This window comes from Mauremys reevesii, unplaced genomic scaffold, assembly GCF_016161935.1.
Source record: "Mauremys reevesii isolate NIE-2019 unplaced genomic scaffold, ASM1616193v1 Contig122, whole genome shotgun sequence".
In the NCBI taxonomy this organism is placed as follows: domain Eukaryota; kingdom Metazoa; phylum Chordata; order Testudines; family Geoemydidae; genus Mauremys; species Mauremys reevesii.
The window spans coordinates 102,654-117,175 of record NW_024100741.1 but is presented as its reverse complement, the minus strand read 5'-3'; the positions used below and the strand labels follow the sequence as shown (position 1 = coordinate 117,175).

The window sequence follows — 14,522 nt, the reverse complement described above, 5'->3', positions numbered from 1 at the left end:
TGTGAGCGCGATGTATTCTGTTCTGCCGTGCTCTGGAGCTTCCCTGCAAAGTTTTGTGATTTTACATTTGCATTTTCCTTAAAAAAAAAAAAAAAACAAAAAACAAAAAAAACAAAAATCCCTCTCCCCGGTTGCTGTGTTTAAAGACCCAAACCAAAAAAGGAAACAGTGTTGCTGTCTATATATAAACCGCTGTCAAATGCACAAAGGAAGCAAACTAGGGAGAAAAAAAAGGAATACTTCTTCTCTTGAGTCTCTTCTAGTTAGTGACATTCGGTGTTGGGTGTAACAGTGGTAGATGAAACATTTTCAGACAACAGTGTGGTTTTTAAATTGATTTGTTTCCTTTTAAGTGTTTAGCTAATCCCATGCAGAGGGCATGTGGTGGCTCAGAGTAACTTCATGTAGAGAGAGCTCCAGGCTACAGGGTTTGGATCAGGATGTGAAGGTTCCCAAAATTCATTCAGCCCATTATAGAGAAGGATTAGCTAGGAAGTTCAGAGCCCAGTGCAGGCTCATTTCTAACAAAATACAAAAGCATCAATAATGTGAAGTAAACTAGTGTAAATTTTTCTCTCAGTTTCAATTATTTAAAATAATGTTAGCAACAGGAGAGGAAACTTCATCTAAATATGATTTTATTTCAGCAATGTCTCTTAAACAAGTCTTTTCCCTCTCTGATATCTCTGAATCTATGATATCTCTTCACAAAATGCACTATAGTCTTGACTCTAACCTTTTTGCTGTGGTTCTTTAAAGCTGAAGGTTAGGAAATTCATATTTGGCACGTAGATTGACACTTGAAAAATATGGTTGGGCTTTTTGGGGGTCAGATGTTGCAGTCACTCAAGTTACAGCATAACTTAACTCGGTTTTGAAGTATTTTTTCTAAAAGTGCCAACTGAAAATGATTTCTAAAGTATTCAGAGAGCTGTTTGTGTAAATTCAAGTGTTTGATGGAACAGCAATTCTTAGCATTTCTTTATATAGATGGAGGGTGATAATCTGTTAGGAAATGTCACACATTAAGCCCATTTGTGTTTTGTATAATAATTTCAAAACTATAGTTCAAATGCAAGTTGTTTTTTTCATAATTTAAAATACAAGCAAATCAAATATGTAAATAAAGAATTCCTTTTATTTAATAGTACCATGAGATTACAATTTACATAGCTGTTCTAAAAGGATTCTACCTTCTGATTGTTTTGTTTCTGTCCCTTTTTATTAAAATTGATTTTCAGAAGTGCTGAGCACCTGCAGCTCTCATTGACTTAAATCAGAGTATGAGTTATCAGCACCTCTGAAAATTGGACTCCCGATTTTCAGACCCATGGGAACAGGAAAGCAATAATTATTTATTCAAGATCAGATGTCATTTGGGATTCAAATGGCTAACATGCCCATCTTAATGCAGAATTAGGTAGAATAGGTAGAATTAGATGACAGATGGGTGTTTACTGCTGCATTATTTCTATAGCCCAAAGGGTTTTTTGAGTTGATTTGCTATTATTTCCCTTCAAGGTAAATCTGAACCTGTTTGATTTGTGCTAATATAGGCACATGCTTACATTTTAGAGGAATGCTCTAATATGAAGCCTGCAGGGTGTACAACAGGCATATCTTCAACAAGTAAACAATCTTAATGCTGATTTTCTTTGATAATCCTCTTGCATTTCTGTTGCTGCTTTAAACAAAATGTCTAGGTTAAAGTGTTCTTTTAAAATTAAATATTCTATGTAATTTTTGGCTAGAACCAAACATTACATTATGAATAGCCTTCTTCCAGGCTATCATTTTTATTTGAAATCCACACTGACATATTACAGTGGCTTAAATAAGGATTATAATATAATAAAGAGATATAGTTATCTCATAGAGCTGGAAGGGACCTTGAAAGGTCATTGGGTCCAGCTCCCTGCTTTCACTAGAGCAGGACCAAGTACTGTCCCTGACAGTTCCCCTGATTGCTAAATGACCCCCTCAAGGATTGAACTCACAACCCTGGGTTTAGCAGGCCAATGCTCAAACTACTGAGCTATCCCTCCCGTTTCCAGTAGTTTGCAAGAGAAAGTGCCTGTACAAAAATAAAACAGTGGTTCTCGACCTTTCCAGACAATTGTATCCCTTTCAGGAGTCTGATTTGTCTTGCATCCCCCCCACCCTCAAGTTACACCTTACTTAAAACCTACTTGCTTACAAAATCTGACATAAAAATACAAAAGTGTCACAGCACACTATTACTGAGAAATTGCTTGCTTTCTCATTTTACCATATAATTATACAATAAATCAATTGGAATATAAATATTGTACTTACATTTCAGCGTATATTATGTAGAGCAGTATAAAGTTATTGTCTGTATGAAATTTTAGTTTGGTACTGACTTCTCTAGTGCTTTTTAGGTAGCCTGTTGTAAAACTAGGCAAATATCTAGAAAGGTTGACGTACTTCCTGGAAGACTTCTGCATACCCCTAGGGTTACGTGTACCTCTGGCTGAGAACCACTGGTTCACGTAACCTAGCATGGCAATGTCAAGCTCAAACTCCCCAAATCCTACAAAAACTCTTCTTGTGGCCTGAGCAGCCTCATGATAGGAAATGTAGGCGCAGGCAGCCCAAGGGAGACAGCTTGAGCTAAATTACGAATTTTTGTTAATGATGTTGGAGCCTAGAAATGGGGTTAGCTTCTGACTCTACACCAGTGGTTCTCAACCTATGTACCATCGTGGGCCGCATCCACACAATCCATATACTATTTGTATGGCCTTGAGGATGTCACATGGGCCACAGCTGTGTGCTGAGTTGGCTGTAAGCGGCCTATAGGCCGTGGATTGAGAACCACTGCTCTACACAGTGTATGGACTTTGTTATAGCAGTTGGGGAAAGATACCTGCTCACATCAGAGATTGAGCATTTCTTCGTTTGTCTCCAATCACAACCTAGTATTAAAATACAATGGTCTGTAAATAAAGATAACCAAAATGATCAAAAAGGCAACATTGCCCAACAACTAAACAAACTGCTGAGTTGATACAAAAAATCCTCTTAATACCCTGTGACCTCAATAAAGAGCCATTCATCTAGAACAAAAACAGAAACTCAAAGAGAAACTAAAAAAATTCTATTGGAATGGGCTCTCTAAAAATGATAGCTCGATGCATGGGTGCACTGACAGAATTGATAGATCTTTAAATGCCAATTACAAAGATGATATTGATGCAGTTTTGTGTTAATTTAGGAAGTCCTGTCCCTCACCAACTTCCAAGAACATATAGGGAATGATCAAATATATGAACCCTATTTATCTCAAATGATCTGATAGGAGATAAAATCTGTTGACAGCTCTTGGAGGGAATTCAGAATAGGAGCTGGAGAGATTGATTTAGGAGACAATATTATAAAAATCAAAATATGTAACTTGGCTAAATGATGACTAAAGAGGGCTACATTGACAGCTTCTCTGCAGCTATTTGAAGGACATAAATGTAACCCACATAAACACCAAGGAGCAAGTGGGAGATTTTACTGGAGACCAAAGAAATAGAAACAAAATTTTATTGTTATCAGAGCTGGCTATATACTCACTGGGGCCCAGAGCAGAAACAAGCGAGTGCGCGCACACCCCCATCTCTCCCTTACCTGCTCACACATTGGGTTTCCGCAATGTTTCTGAAGCCGAAGCCTGAGCACTGGTCATGTGGGGCAAAAGCCAAAGCCCGAGCCCCAGTCGCGTGGGGCCCCCCTGTGGTGTGGAGCCCCGGCAGTTGCCCTGCTCGCTACTCCCTTATGCCAGCCTGGCTTATTATACCCCTTTGGTCATCAAGGTTTATGGCGAGCTTGAGCATTTAAAAAAAACTTCTTAATAAGGTCTCTTATTCTAAAATAGTATTTTAAGGTAAGGGATAGACGTCCTATCACGTGAGATGTTTAAAACTAGACTGCATAAAGAACTTGAGAATATGTATGTAGTATGGAGTCATATCTTCCACTGGCAGAATATTGGATAAAGTGATATGCGTCTCTCCCCTCTCTGATACTTTGGACTGTGTGTTTCTTTGGCTGTACAGTAAGAAACTTTCCTCTTAATATTATCTAAGATTTTGCTGAAGGAATTGCAGAGGTGTACAGATCTTATTGGAGCATTTCAGAACCTCAAGGAGGAATGATGTCTCCTGAACTCTTGGGGAGCATATCTACTGCTCCATTCCTTTGAAGGATGCAGTGTTGTCCCATCTCCCTTCAGGAGTACCTACAGGTTGCAGTTGTGGCTTGCTTCTGTGTAGAGATGTGAAGAGGAGGAGGAAGGTTGCTTGCACTTTTGTAAGGGTGAGGCAAAATCCATCCCTTTGTTTACATCATCATGTTACATTTTCAAGTGAGAATGCCAGAGCCCTCTTCCATACTTTTTCAAAGGTATTTCAGATCTGGATTTCCTGCCCCACAAAGATTGTATTCTGAGTAATGCCAGATGTGGACTATTGAACACCAGTACTGACCTGTAAGCAAGGATTTCAGTGGATTGCAAGAGTGGTGGCAGCTTTTTTTCAAGTCAAATGTCTTGAATAGCAAATGGAAGAAAAAGCTCAGCTTTACTTCAGTTCTCCTCATTTGCATCATTTTCCCCAATACCTCAGTCTGTAAATACATTACCTTTCCCGATGACATGCCTAGAAAAAGCAGGCCAGTCAATTTGCAGGGAAACAGAAAAATGAAAGAAAACCCATCTGTCTCTGAATGTTTTAAAAATAAATGAGACATTTTTGTATGAAAATGTAGATAGACTCTTCCTGTCACAGATAACATCAAGTATTGCTTATCTCATTCTTCAGTGCTTTCAACTGCTGTTTTTTTAAAGCTGTACTTAAATTATATCAAGTTCAAGCTCAGATTTGTAGAAGGTATTGAAACATTCCCTTTTCCTGTCTGAGAACCTAAGGATATGCAATGAGTGCTGTGAGATTTTCTTGAATGTTCAGTTTAATTTTAAAGTGTGTGACTCTCTAAATGCAAAATAAAATAAAATAAAATAAAATTTAATTTCAAAACAGAACCTGGGAGCTACAAGAAAGGACATACCCTGAAGTAAATATGTTAAAATATATTCCTAAGAAAAAAAGATTCCAATTCACACTGATTACATGGAATACACTTGCTAAATATTGCTCTGTAAAATACTCTCCTTATTCGGGTTTGTGCTCCTCAAATTTACACCCAATTTAAACCAGTGTAACTCCATTCACTTCAATAGAGTTACTCCTGATTCACACCACTATAAATGATAATAGAATCAGGCCCCGTAGCTATATTTTCTAGCATAAAACATATCTATAGAGTAGACGCTTATTCTGTAATAGAGTTGATTATTAATGTACATAATTGTATAGATAATAGTGACTGAAAAGATATAGTGGAATGAGATAATTAGGCAAAGACTCAGTTGGACTCAGTGATTTATTCAAATTATATAAACTATTGAGAATACTATAAAGATCCTCTTGTAGAGGTCCAGAAGAAGCCAAAATGCTAGGCTTCTTTCTCTCAGTTGCCTCTTTGAGAACAAATCCTTTAGGACAGTGGTCCCCAACCTTTTTTGTTTGGCAGACGCCAGACAACAAGCCACCGAGGACCGTGGCCGGCAGACGAGCATCCGCTGAAATGCCGCCAAGAAGCGGCAATGTCAATAGGCGTCGCCACCGAAATGCGCTGAGAAGCAGAGGCATCGCTGCCGAAATGCTGTCGAAAATCAGCGGCATTTTGGCAGCAACGCCTCTGGATGACACTGCTTCTCAGCAGCATTTCGACAGATGCTCATCCACCGGACATTAGGTGGTCGCACATAGGTAATGCATACATGAAGGGGGCTAAAACCTATGGTCTTTTCTGAAGCAAAACTCTTTTGATTTAAATGACAGTTTTTCCTCCATAATGACTGATTAAGGTTTGCAGGCATAGGTGCTGGGGGTGCTGCTGCACCCCTCGGTTTGAAATGGTTTCTATTATATACAGGGTTTGTAGTTTGGTTCAATGGCTCTCAGCACACCCACTATAAAAATTGTTTCAGCACTGCTGTTTGCGGACCCCATATATAATATCTGAAGTAACGTAATAGATGTGTTTTATGCCTCAGTTTAACTTCAGAAACAATAAGCCAAAATCCCCACACCGTTTCCATTCAGTCTTCTTGATCGGAACAGAGCAGACTTCCAATTAATGACTTAAGCTGATCAGCTGGATCCACTTCAAGCCATTATGCTAACTATAAAGTAGAGGTATCAAACAATTAAAAAAATAATCACGATTAATTGCGCGATTAAATCGTTTTCCACATTTTCAAATATATTGATTTCAATTTCAACACAGAATACAAAGTGTGTACAGTGCTCACTTTTTATTATAAATAATTGCACTGTAAAATAAAAGAAATAGTATTTTTCAATTAACTTAATACAACTAGTGTAGTGTAATCTCTTTATCATGAAAGTTGAACTTACAAATATAGAATTATGCACAAACAATGACTGCATTCAAAAATAAAACAATGTAAAACTTTAGAGCCTACAAGTCCTCTCAGTCCTACCTTCTTGTTCAGCCAGTCGCTCAGACAAACAAGTTTGTTTACATGTGCAGGAGACAATGCTGCCTGTTTCCTGTTTACAGTGTCACCTGAAAGTGAGAACAGTGTTTGCATAGCACTGTTTTAGTCAGTGTTGTAAGATATTTACATGCTAGACATGCTAAAGATTCATATGCACTGTCATGCTTCGCCCACCATTCCAGAGGACATGCGTCCATGCTGATGATGGGTTCTGCTCAATAACTATCCAAAGCAGTGCAGACTGATGAATGTTCATTTTCATTATCTGAGTTAGATGCCACCAGCAGAAGGTTGATTTTCTTTTTTGTGTGGTTAAGATTCTGTAGTTTCTGCATTAGAGTGTTGCTTCTTTAAGACTTCTGAAAGCATGCTCCACATCTCCTCTCGCTTAGATTTTGGAAGGCACTTCAGATTCTTAAACCTTGGGTTGAGTGCTGTAGCTATCTTTAGAAATCTCACATTAGTACCTTCCTTGCATTTTGTCAAATCTGCAGTGAAAGTGGTCTTAAAATGAACAACATGCTGGGTCATCATCCGAGACTGCTATAACATGAAATACTGTATATGGCAGAATGCAGGTAAAACACAGAGCAGGAGACATACAATTCTCCCCCCAAGGAATTCAGTCACAGGTTTAATTAATGCATTATTTTTTTAACGAGCATTGTCAGCATGGAAACGTCCTCTGGAATGAAGGGGTATACAAATGTTTAGCATATCTGGCATGTAAATACCTTACAATGCTGGCTACAAAAGTGCCATGTGAATGCCTGTTCTCGCTTTCAGGGACACTGTAAATAAGAAGCAGACAGCATTATCTCCCGTAAATGTAAACAAATTTGTTTGTCTTAGCGATTGGCTGAACAAGAAGTAGGACTGAGTGGACTTGTAGGCTCTAAAGTTTTACATTGTTTTGTTTTTGAGTGCAGTTATGTAACAAAAAAAAATCTACGTTTGTAAGTTGCATTTTCATGATAGAGATTTCACTACGGTACTTCTATGAGGTGAATTGAAATACTATTTCTTTTGTTTATCACTCTTACAATGCAAATATTTAATAAAAATAATATAAAGTGAGCAGCATACACTTTGTATCTGTGTTATTATTGAAATCCATATATTTGAAAAAGTAGAAAAACATCCAAAATATTTAATAATTTTCAATTGGTATTCTATTGTTTAACATTGCAATTAAAACTGCGATTAATCACGATTAATTTTTTTAACAGTGATTATTTTTTTTAGTTAATCGTGTGAGTTAACTGTGATTTAATCAACAGCCCTACTATAAAGGAATACTCATAGTTCAATACACACAGTATTTTACTTATTCCAGTTATGTTGGCATTTAAAAGCACCAGGTTGTAACACCAAAGTGAATTTCTTCTGTCTCCTGACCCCTTAAATCTGTCTTTAATAGGGATTTAAATCACTTAGTTTATTAAACAAAGGCTATTTGATCTCCAAGAGGTTACAAAGTCTTTTATCTGTAGTCAGGTTATATCTCTGCATATTTCAAGTCTTTCCTGGATTCACAGTTTGCATTAAAGATCTGGAAAGAACAAGGCCAACTGAGACATTTTGAGCTGGCTGACTAAGAAGCAGAGACTCCTGCTTGGAGTCTGAAGATTTGGGCTTCTCAACACATTCATTCAGTTTGAGGCTTCATATACAAAGTTCCATGTCCATGCCTGTTAGCAGTGAAAGTCAAGTCTCGTTGAGTGTCTGTTTGCTAGCACAGCAGGAGGTGCATCATCTGTCTTTGAATAGAGCTCCTGTCGTTTCAGCTGACATGTACAAGAAACAGCATGCCTCGCAGAAATGAGTGTGTGATAACTATACAGTGAACATAATATTCTTAAGGCATTAGGAAGCTGAACATATCTCACTGTGTTATACTTCATCTTCACAATTCAACATGACACATTTTTTATAGGTTCAACAGTCATAGCTGAATGTGTGTTACTGGCCCCATGAACATGACAATAAGGGTAGACACTGTAAACTTGAAAAAAAAAAAAAAAAAGAAAAAAAAAGCCTTAAATTTTATGGACTGCTATGCAACAGAGAGCTCATCTAAGACAAAAAAGCATTAAAGTCCCAAGTACAGCTCAAATAAATCCCAGCCTAGAATTTAAAGGAATTAGTCTGGTGAATTAATATTATCTGAGCTTATACAATTTATTTTCCCAGTCTTTCTCCCTCCCTCTCTATTACTAGTCTTACCACTGTGGCCCCTCTGCTCTGTGTTTTGTACAACATCAGCACTGTTATGTGTAAGTTGATGCTCATACCAGCAAGACATGGCTAGCTGTAATCTTTGTCTCATCATTAGCTGCCTGCTGTGTGAGTCTGTTCTTCAATTGCTGGCCATTGATTCAGTAATGTATGTTGCCTCAGTGACCACTTTCCCCTCATACTATCACACTTTCTCCTTCACATTCTAGGACAATTAACCCTTTTGACCAGTGTATTGAGATCACTTGACTACTACACATATATCACACTGAGATGTGAGGAAACAGATGCTGCCAGCACTTTTAAGCAATTGTGACTCAGTCATTTTGTACATAGAAGAAAGACCTGTCCATGTGAAACAGTGCATGTCCATACCACTCATCATCAATCATCATCATCATCATTCAATATGTTTCTAGACTGCTTTCCCTATGCAATATCTGGCTGCCTCCCTGCTGAAAAGGACAGTGCAAACTAAAGAGACAAGATGGGTGAGGTAATATCGTTTATTGGACCAACAGAAGTTGATCCAATAAATGTTATTACCTCACCCACCTTGTGTTTCTGATGTCCTGGGACCCATTCAACTACAACAACACTGCATAACACAAACTAAAGTTGAGCAGTGAGGCGTTCTGACTACAATCAGATTAGTGTCTGATTTGTTGACCCTCACCTGAATTTATCCCAAAATAAAAATATTTTAATAAAATCCCAGTATAAGGGTAATCAGCTTCTGAAAGGAGACGAGCATCACATAGAAACATGGGGGAGTATCTGTCATGATGCAACAACTCTCTCTCTGACACACACACACACACACACACTCTCTCTCTCTCTCTCTCTCTCTTCGTCCCCCGCCCCTTTTCTTCTCCCTTACAAAGAGTATTGTTTGACATTTTGTTTCATACCTTTAATCCAAGCGCCATTTTCACATTCAAGTGAAAGAGGAAGGGGCTTTTATTTCAGAAAAAGTAAAGTTGTGAAATTGCTGGAGTTCAGCTCCTGCCCACCTACAGCAGTGGTGACATTAAATGACTCCTGAATTTGCAATGAGTGACAGCTGGAATTCTGCAGGGCTTCCACAATACTTGTTTTTTTAAAGGCCTAGTTAGGTTAACCCGGTCTCTCATCCTGTTTCATCAAGGTGCTGAGTAACCCCTTCTGGCACTTTGATCTAGTTAGAATCCAGCAAGTTCATAAGTATCATAACAGTCGTACTCTTTTGTGATTAGTATCTGTACTGTCAAATCCAATTTTATGGCTGTTTAACTGGGCTGGCAAGATTTCAACCTTGGCTAAATTGAGGTCTAGAAACATATCACATCCATATTTTATTCCTGAAGAAGGCACTTCTGCAAACAAGAAAACGGATCTTGTGGGAGACATTTACATTTCAGCTATCTTTCATGTTTTGGGTTTCACCTCTGTTGCCTGATCTAGCTCCGTTAAAGTCAATGTCTACTGTACTGATAACTTCAATGATATAGGATCAAACCTTGTGTTCTTTAGGCCATCATTTTCTATATTGCTGTTACTTGTAGCAGTATGGTGCAGTGCCTGTGGGAAAAAAGGTATTTAGGCCTTGTCTAAACTACCACTTTAAAGCGCTGCAACATTCTCGCTCACGGGTGTGAAAAAAACATCCCCCTGAGTGCTGCAAGTTTCAGCACTGTAACATGGCAGTGTAGACAGTGCACTAACACTGGGAGCCACTCCCCTCGTGGGGGGTGGTTTTTTTACAGCACTGAGAGAGCCCTCTCCCAGCGTTGCTGCTGCATCTACACAGCCACATAAAAGTGCTGCCACGGCAGCGCTTTAACATTGCTAGTGAAGACATACACTAAATATAACAGGAGTGCTAGCATCAGCTTTAGCTAAAGTTGCCATTTAAACCTCCTGTTTTCAGACACTTATAATGTTTATCTGTTGGGTTGAAATGTTTCAGCCATGACTTTGTCTTAGGATGGATATTTTTGAAATGCTTCATCAAAAACAATGTTGTTTTTGAGAGAGAGCAAAAAGTACCTTTCCCATTATAAAAATTGTCTGACCTTTTCAACAGTTCTAATAGAGAGATGTGATTAGAAAGTAGAAAATTAAGGAGAAGAGCCCTTGGTGAAATGTGTCGGAATGACCTGGTGAAAAATGTCTATGATTTGGCCAAATGATGAGCCTTTGGGAATTGTACATTGTGTATCTGCAATAGATTTTAAAAAACAACTCAGTCCTATTTTTAATAACAATCTACCAACAATCCATAGGCAGGTAGATGGCACTCTGCCTGCATGTGTAGCTAACTTGGGTGCATGCTACTTAAGAAACCTTTAAAATCTACTAAAAGTTTGCTCACTGAATGAAGCATGCCTGCTCCGGGAAGAAATGTATCAAGTGTACTCAGTCTCTCAGATCCACATGGTGGGATACTTACTGCAGCACCTTTTAGCAGAGTGCAGCTGCTCTTCCCCTCCAGGGATAGCTACTGCTGCTGGCTTGTGAGTGGGGGACAGGGCCAAGCCCATCACGCACCTCACCTTGCTTTTGGAGTGGCTTGTACTTGAGTGCATGCTAGAAGATAACTTAATGTTCTCTTAACAGAGTTTTGATAATATAACATTCTGTTTAGAATACTATGATTATTACATATCTGTGAGAGAACTTGGGATAAATGTGTAAAAGCAGCAAAGAGTCTTGTGGCACCTTATAGACTAACAGACGTTTGGGAGCATGAGCTTTCGTGGATGAATACCCACTTTGTCGGATGCATCTGACGAAGTGGGTATTCATCCACAGCTCATGCTCCCAAACATCTGTTAATCTATAAGATGCCACAAACTCTTTGCTTTTACAATTTCTACCAGACTAACACGGCTACCCCTCTGATACTTGGGATAAATGTGTGTTTCAGGTTAATAGGAAATATAAGATGATTATTTGTTATATTTCTCTAGACCACTGGAACTGCAAAAGTACCCTTGAAAAAGTATAGTTTTTTTCAGTGTATGTAAAATGCATCCATCTTATAACTGGGAAAGCTTAAAAATATCTCTATATACAGGACCTCACCCAACAAAGTCTTACTTGTGAGTCTTCCTTACTTACATGAGTAGATCCTTTGAAATCAATCAGACTGCTAATATGAGTAAAGGTTTGCATACAAAATTGATTCCTAAATATTTAAAAACTTTGCAATAAACTTTGCAGTTAGGGGATATGAAGGAGGGAGAAAATAGCAGATGTTGACCTCGGATTATTCTGACACCATTACTGATGGAGCTATGTTTTGTTTTTTTAAACTGAAATTTTCAGACCATTGATCTGTGACATAGGGTAGGGCATTTGGAGAAAGAAACAAATGAAAAATATGCATGGTATTTTGTTTACCAGCAGGTTTTTTAACCTACAGATTAAAGTTGTTATTGATAATTTCATAATGATTATAAGAGTGTAGGTCTTGGTTAGCATGAGAAACCACAACTCTTCCAGTTAATAAACTCTAAACTGGAGTTAATAAACTGCTTTCGAAGAAAATTGGAGAATCTCTGATCAGGGGAGTGGTATTTTCACAACTGTGGGTGCTGGAACAGGTATGGATTGGGGGGGGGGGTCAACATAAGCACACCTTTACAGAAAGTAGAGTCAATATATAACTCATAATTCTGCCCCCATATGTCTCTGTCTAACATGTACCTCATTCTGGCTGTGCAGTCCGGAACAGGCTTGCACTTTCGAGCGTGTCTTTACTGGAAGCAGCTTATCATTTTAGCTGGTATAATATGAGGAGGATAAATATTTGTCAGTTGAAACCAAAGAATTTTTAAAATAAAAAATCCTTCTATATTTTTCAGATTAAAAGACTAAGGGATAGTGTAGCGATGTGGGACTCACCCCTGTGGCGCCTCCTGCTGGTATCTTCTGGGAATTAGCTCTGCCAGCCTCTGGAGAAGAAGCCTACTAAGGGCAGACTGGATCTGGCTGAGCAAGGAGACTGGAAATGTGGCAGGGAAATGGGGGACAGGCAGCCAGTAGATTTGTGGTGGAGGAAATGAGATCAGATGAGGAGCTCGGGGGAGACTGGAACTGAGAACCAGGGGGCGGGAGGTTGGAGGAGAAAAAAAACCAGATTTTCTGAGGAGTCAGTGTGTGGGGGAAGAACTGCAACTGCCTGGGAAAGGAGACTGGGACATGGAGCTTTGGGGGGATACTGAGATTGGATGAGGAGCCTGGGGAGGGAGATTGAGGTTGGAAGTCAGTGGGGATGAGGAATTGTATAGGGAAGGCAGAGAGTGACTGGAGGTCAGGGTGTGGGGGAGAGACAGATCAGATGAGGAGCCAATAAGTGGGGTCTGGGACTGGGCTGAGATGCCTGAGGAGTGGAGATGGGAAGTGGTTACATGAGGAAAATAGGACTGGGGGTCGGGGGCAGTGGGGAGGGGAAAGCAGGACAGGAAGGAGACAGGACTAGAACAAGGACAAGTTGGAGAAGATGGGGCAAAAGGGGATATGTTTTTTCTGCAGGGTGGATAAAGGAAGGGCAGAAGTGTGTGTTCCCACTAGAGTGTACACCACTCCAGAGCCTTGACTGGAAGGAACAATCAGTTGCACCCATACAAAATGGGAAATGACTGCCTAGGAAGGAGTACTGCAGAAAGGGATCTGGGGGTCATAGTGGAGCACAAGCTAAATGTGAGTCAACAGTGTAACACTATTGCAAAAAAAGGAAACATGCTGGGATGTATTAGCAGGAGTGTTGTAAGCAAGACACGAGAAGTAACTCTTCCACTCTACTCCACTCTGATTACACTGCTCTACAGGCGAAATGCTTCTGAAATAAATGTCGTCAAACTTTACTAATTCTGGGTCACTGAGAACGAAAATGATGCTGAAAATTGTTGATTGGCTCTAGTTTTCAAGTTATGCTATTGGGTCAGTATATACGACCCTTGACTTGGGAATAGCGGACGATAAGTGAGTTATAAAGGGAAGGGATCTCAGTTTAAACCAGAAATGACTAAAATACATCTTTGACTGGATCTATGAATAAATCTATGACTGGGTTTGGACAGTACTTGCGTTTTAGGCAAAACAATGAATGATGCAATCTGAAGCTGGTATTACGTCATACGTGATATGAATTGCATCATGTTATTCCTAGAAGTCATGGATGATGCAATCATAACAGAAGCTTACATCACTCTGCTGAACAAATTGCCCTATATCAGCTCTAGAAATCATACAGTGTCATGCTCTCTTATTTGTCAGTGTTTGATTTTGCAAAGGGACACGTTTCTGTTTAGCCAAAGTGAGCAGAGATGCCTCATACTTGCGTGAACAGTGCAGATAACTTCTGCTATGTTTGTGGTGAAGTGACTTTTGCATCACAAAAGCGCAGTATAACCTCTATGGTTAAGAAAGCCTATCACCTTTATTTTGGCTGCAAAATTAGAGATCAGGACAAGAGGTGGGCCCACACATATGCTGCAACACTTGTGCAACAAATCTTCGCCAGTGGTTGAACAGGAAAGAAATCTATACCTTTGCAGTGCCAATGATTTGGAGAGAGCCAACAGATCATACCAGCAATTGTTACTTCTGCATGGTGCCTTCAGTTGGGAAAGGTGTGTCAAAGAAGAAAAAGTGGACTGTGCATTATCCAAACATTCCATCAGCTATACGCCCAGTACCCCAC

General features: G+C 39.3%; 1 long non-coding RNA gene across 1 annotated transcript in view; it reads right to left on the bottom strand.

Annotated features, from left to right (window-relative positions):
- LOC120392908 overlaps nucleotides 1-11,417 on the bottom strand; it is a 47,456-nt gene extending 36,039 nt beyond the window's left edge. The window contains exons 1-2 of the long non-coding RNA XR_005591818.1: nucleotides 11,265-11,417; nucleotides 10,332-10,393 (exon numbers count right to left, since the gene is read on the bottom strand). This is a non-coding gene — a long non-coding RNA (uncharacterized LOC120392908). The remainder of the gene's footprint in view (nucleotides 1-10,331; nucleotides 10,394-11,264) is intronic.
- Nucleotides 11,418-14,522: the final 3,105 nt, after the last annotated feature.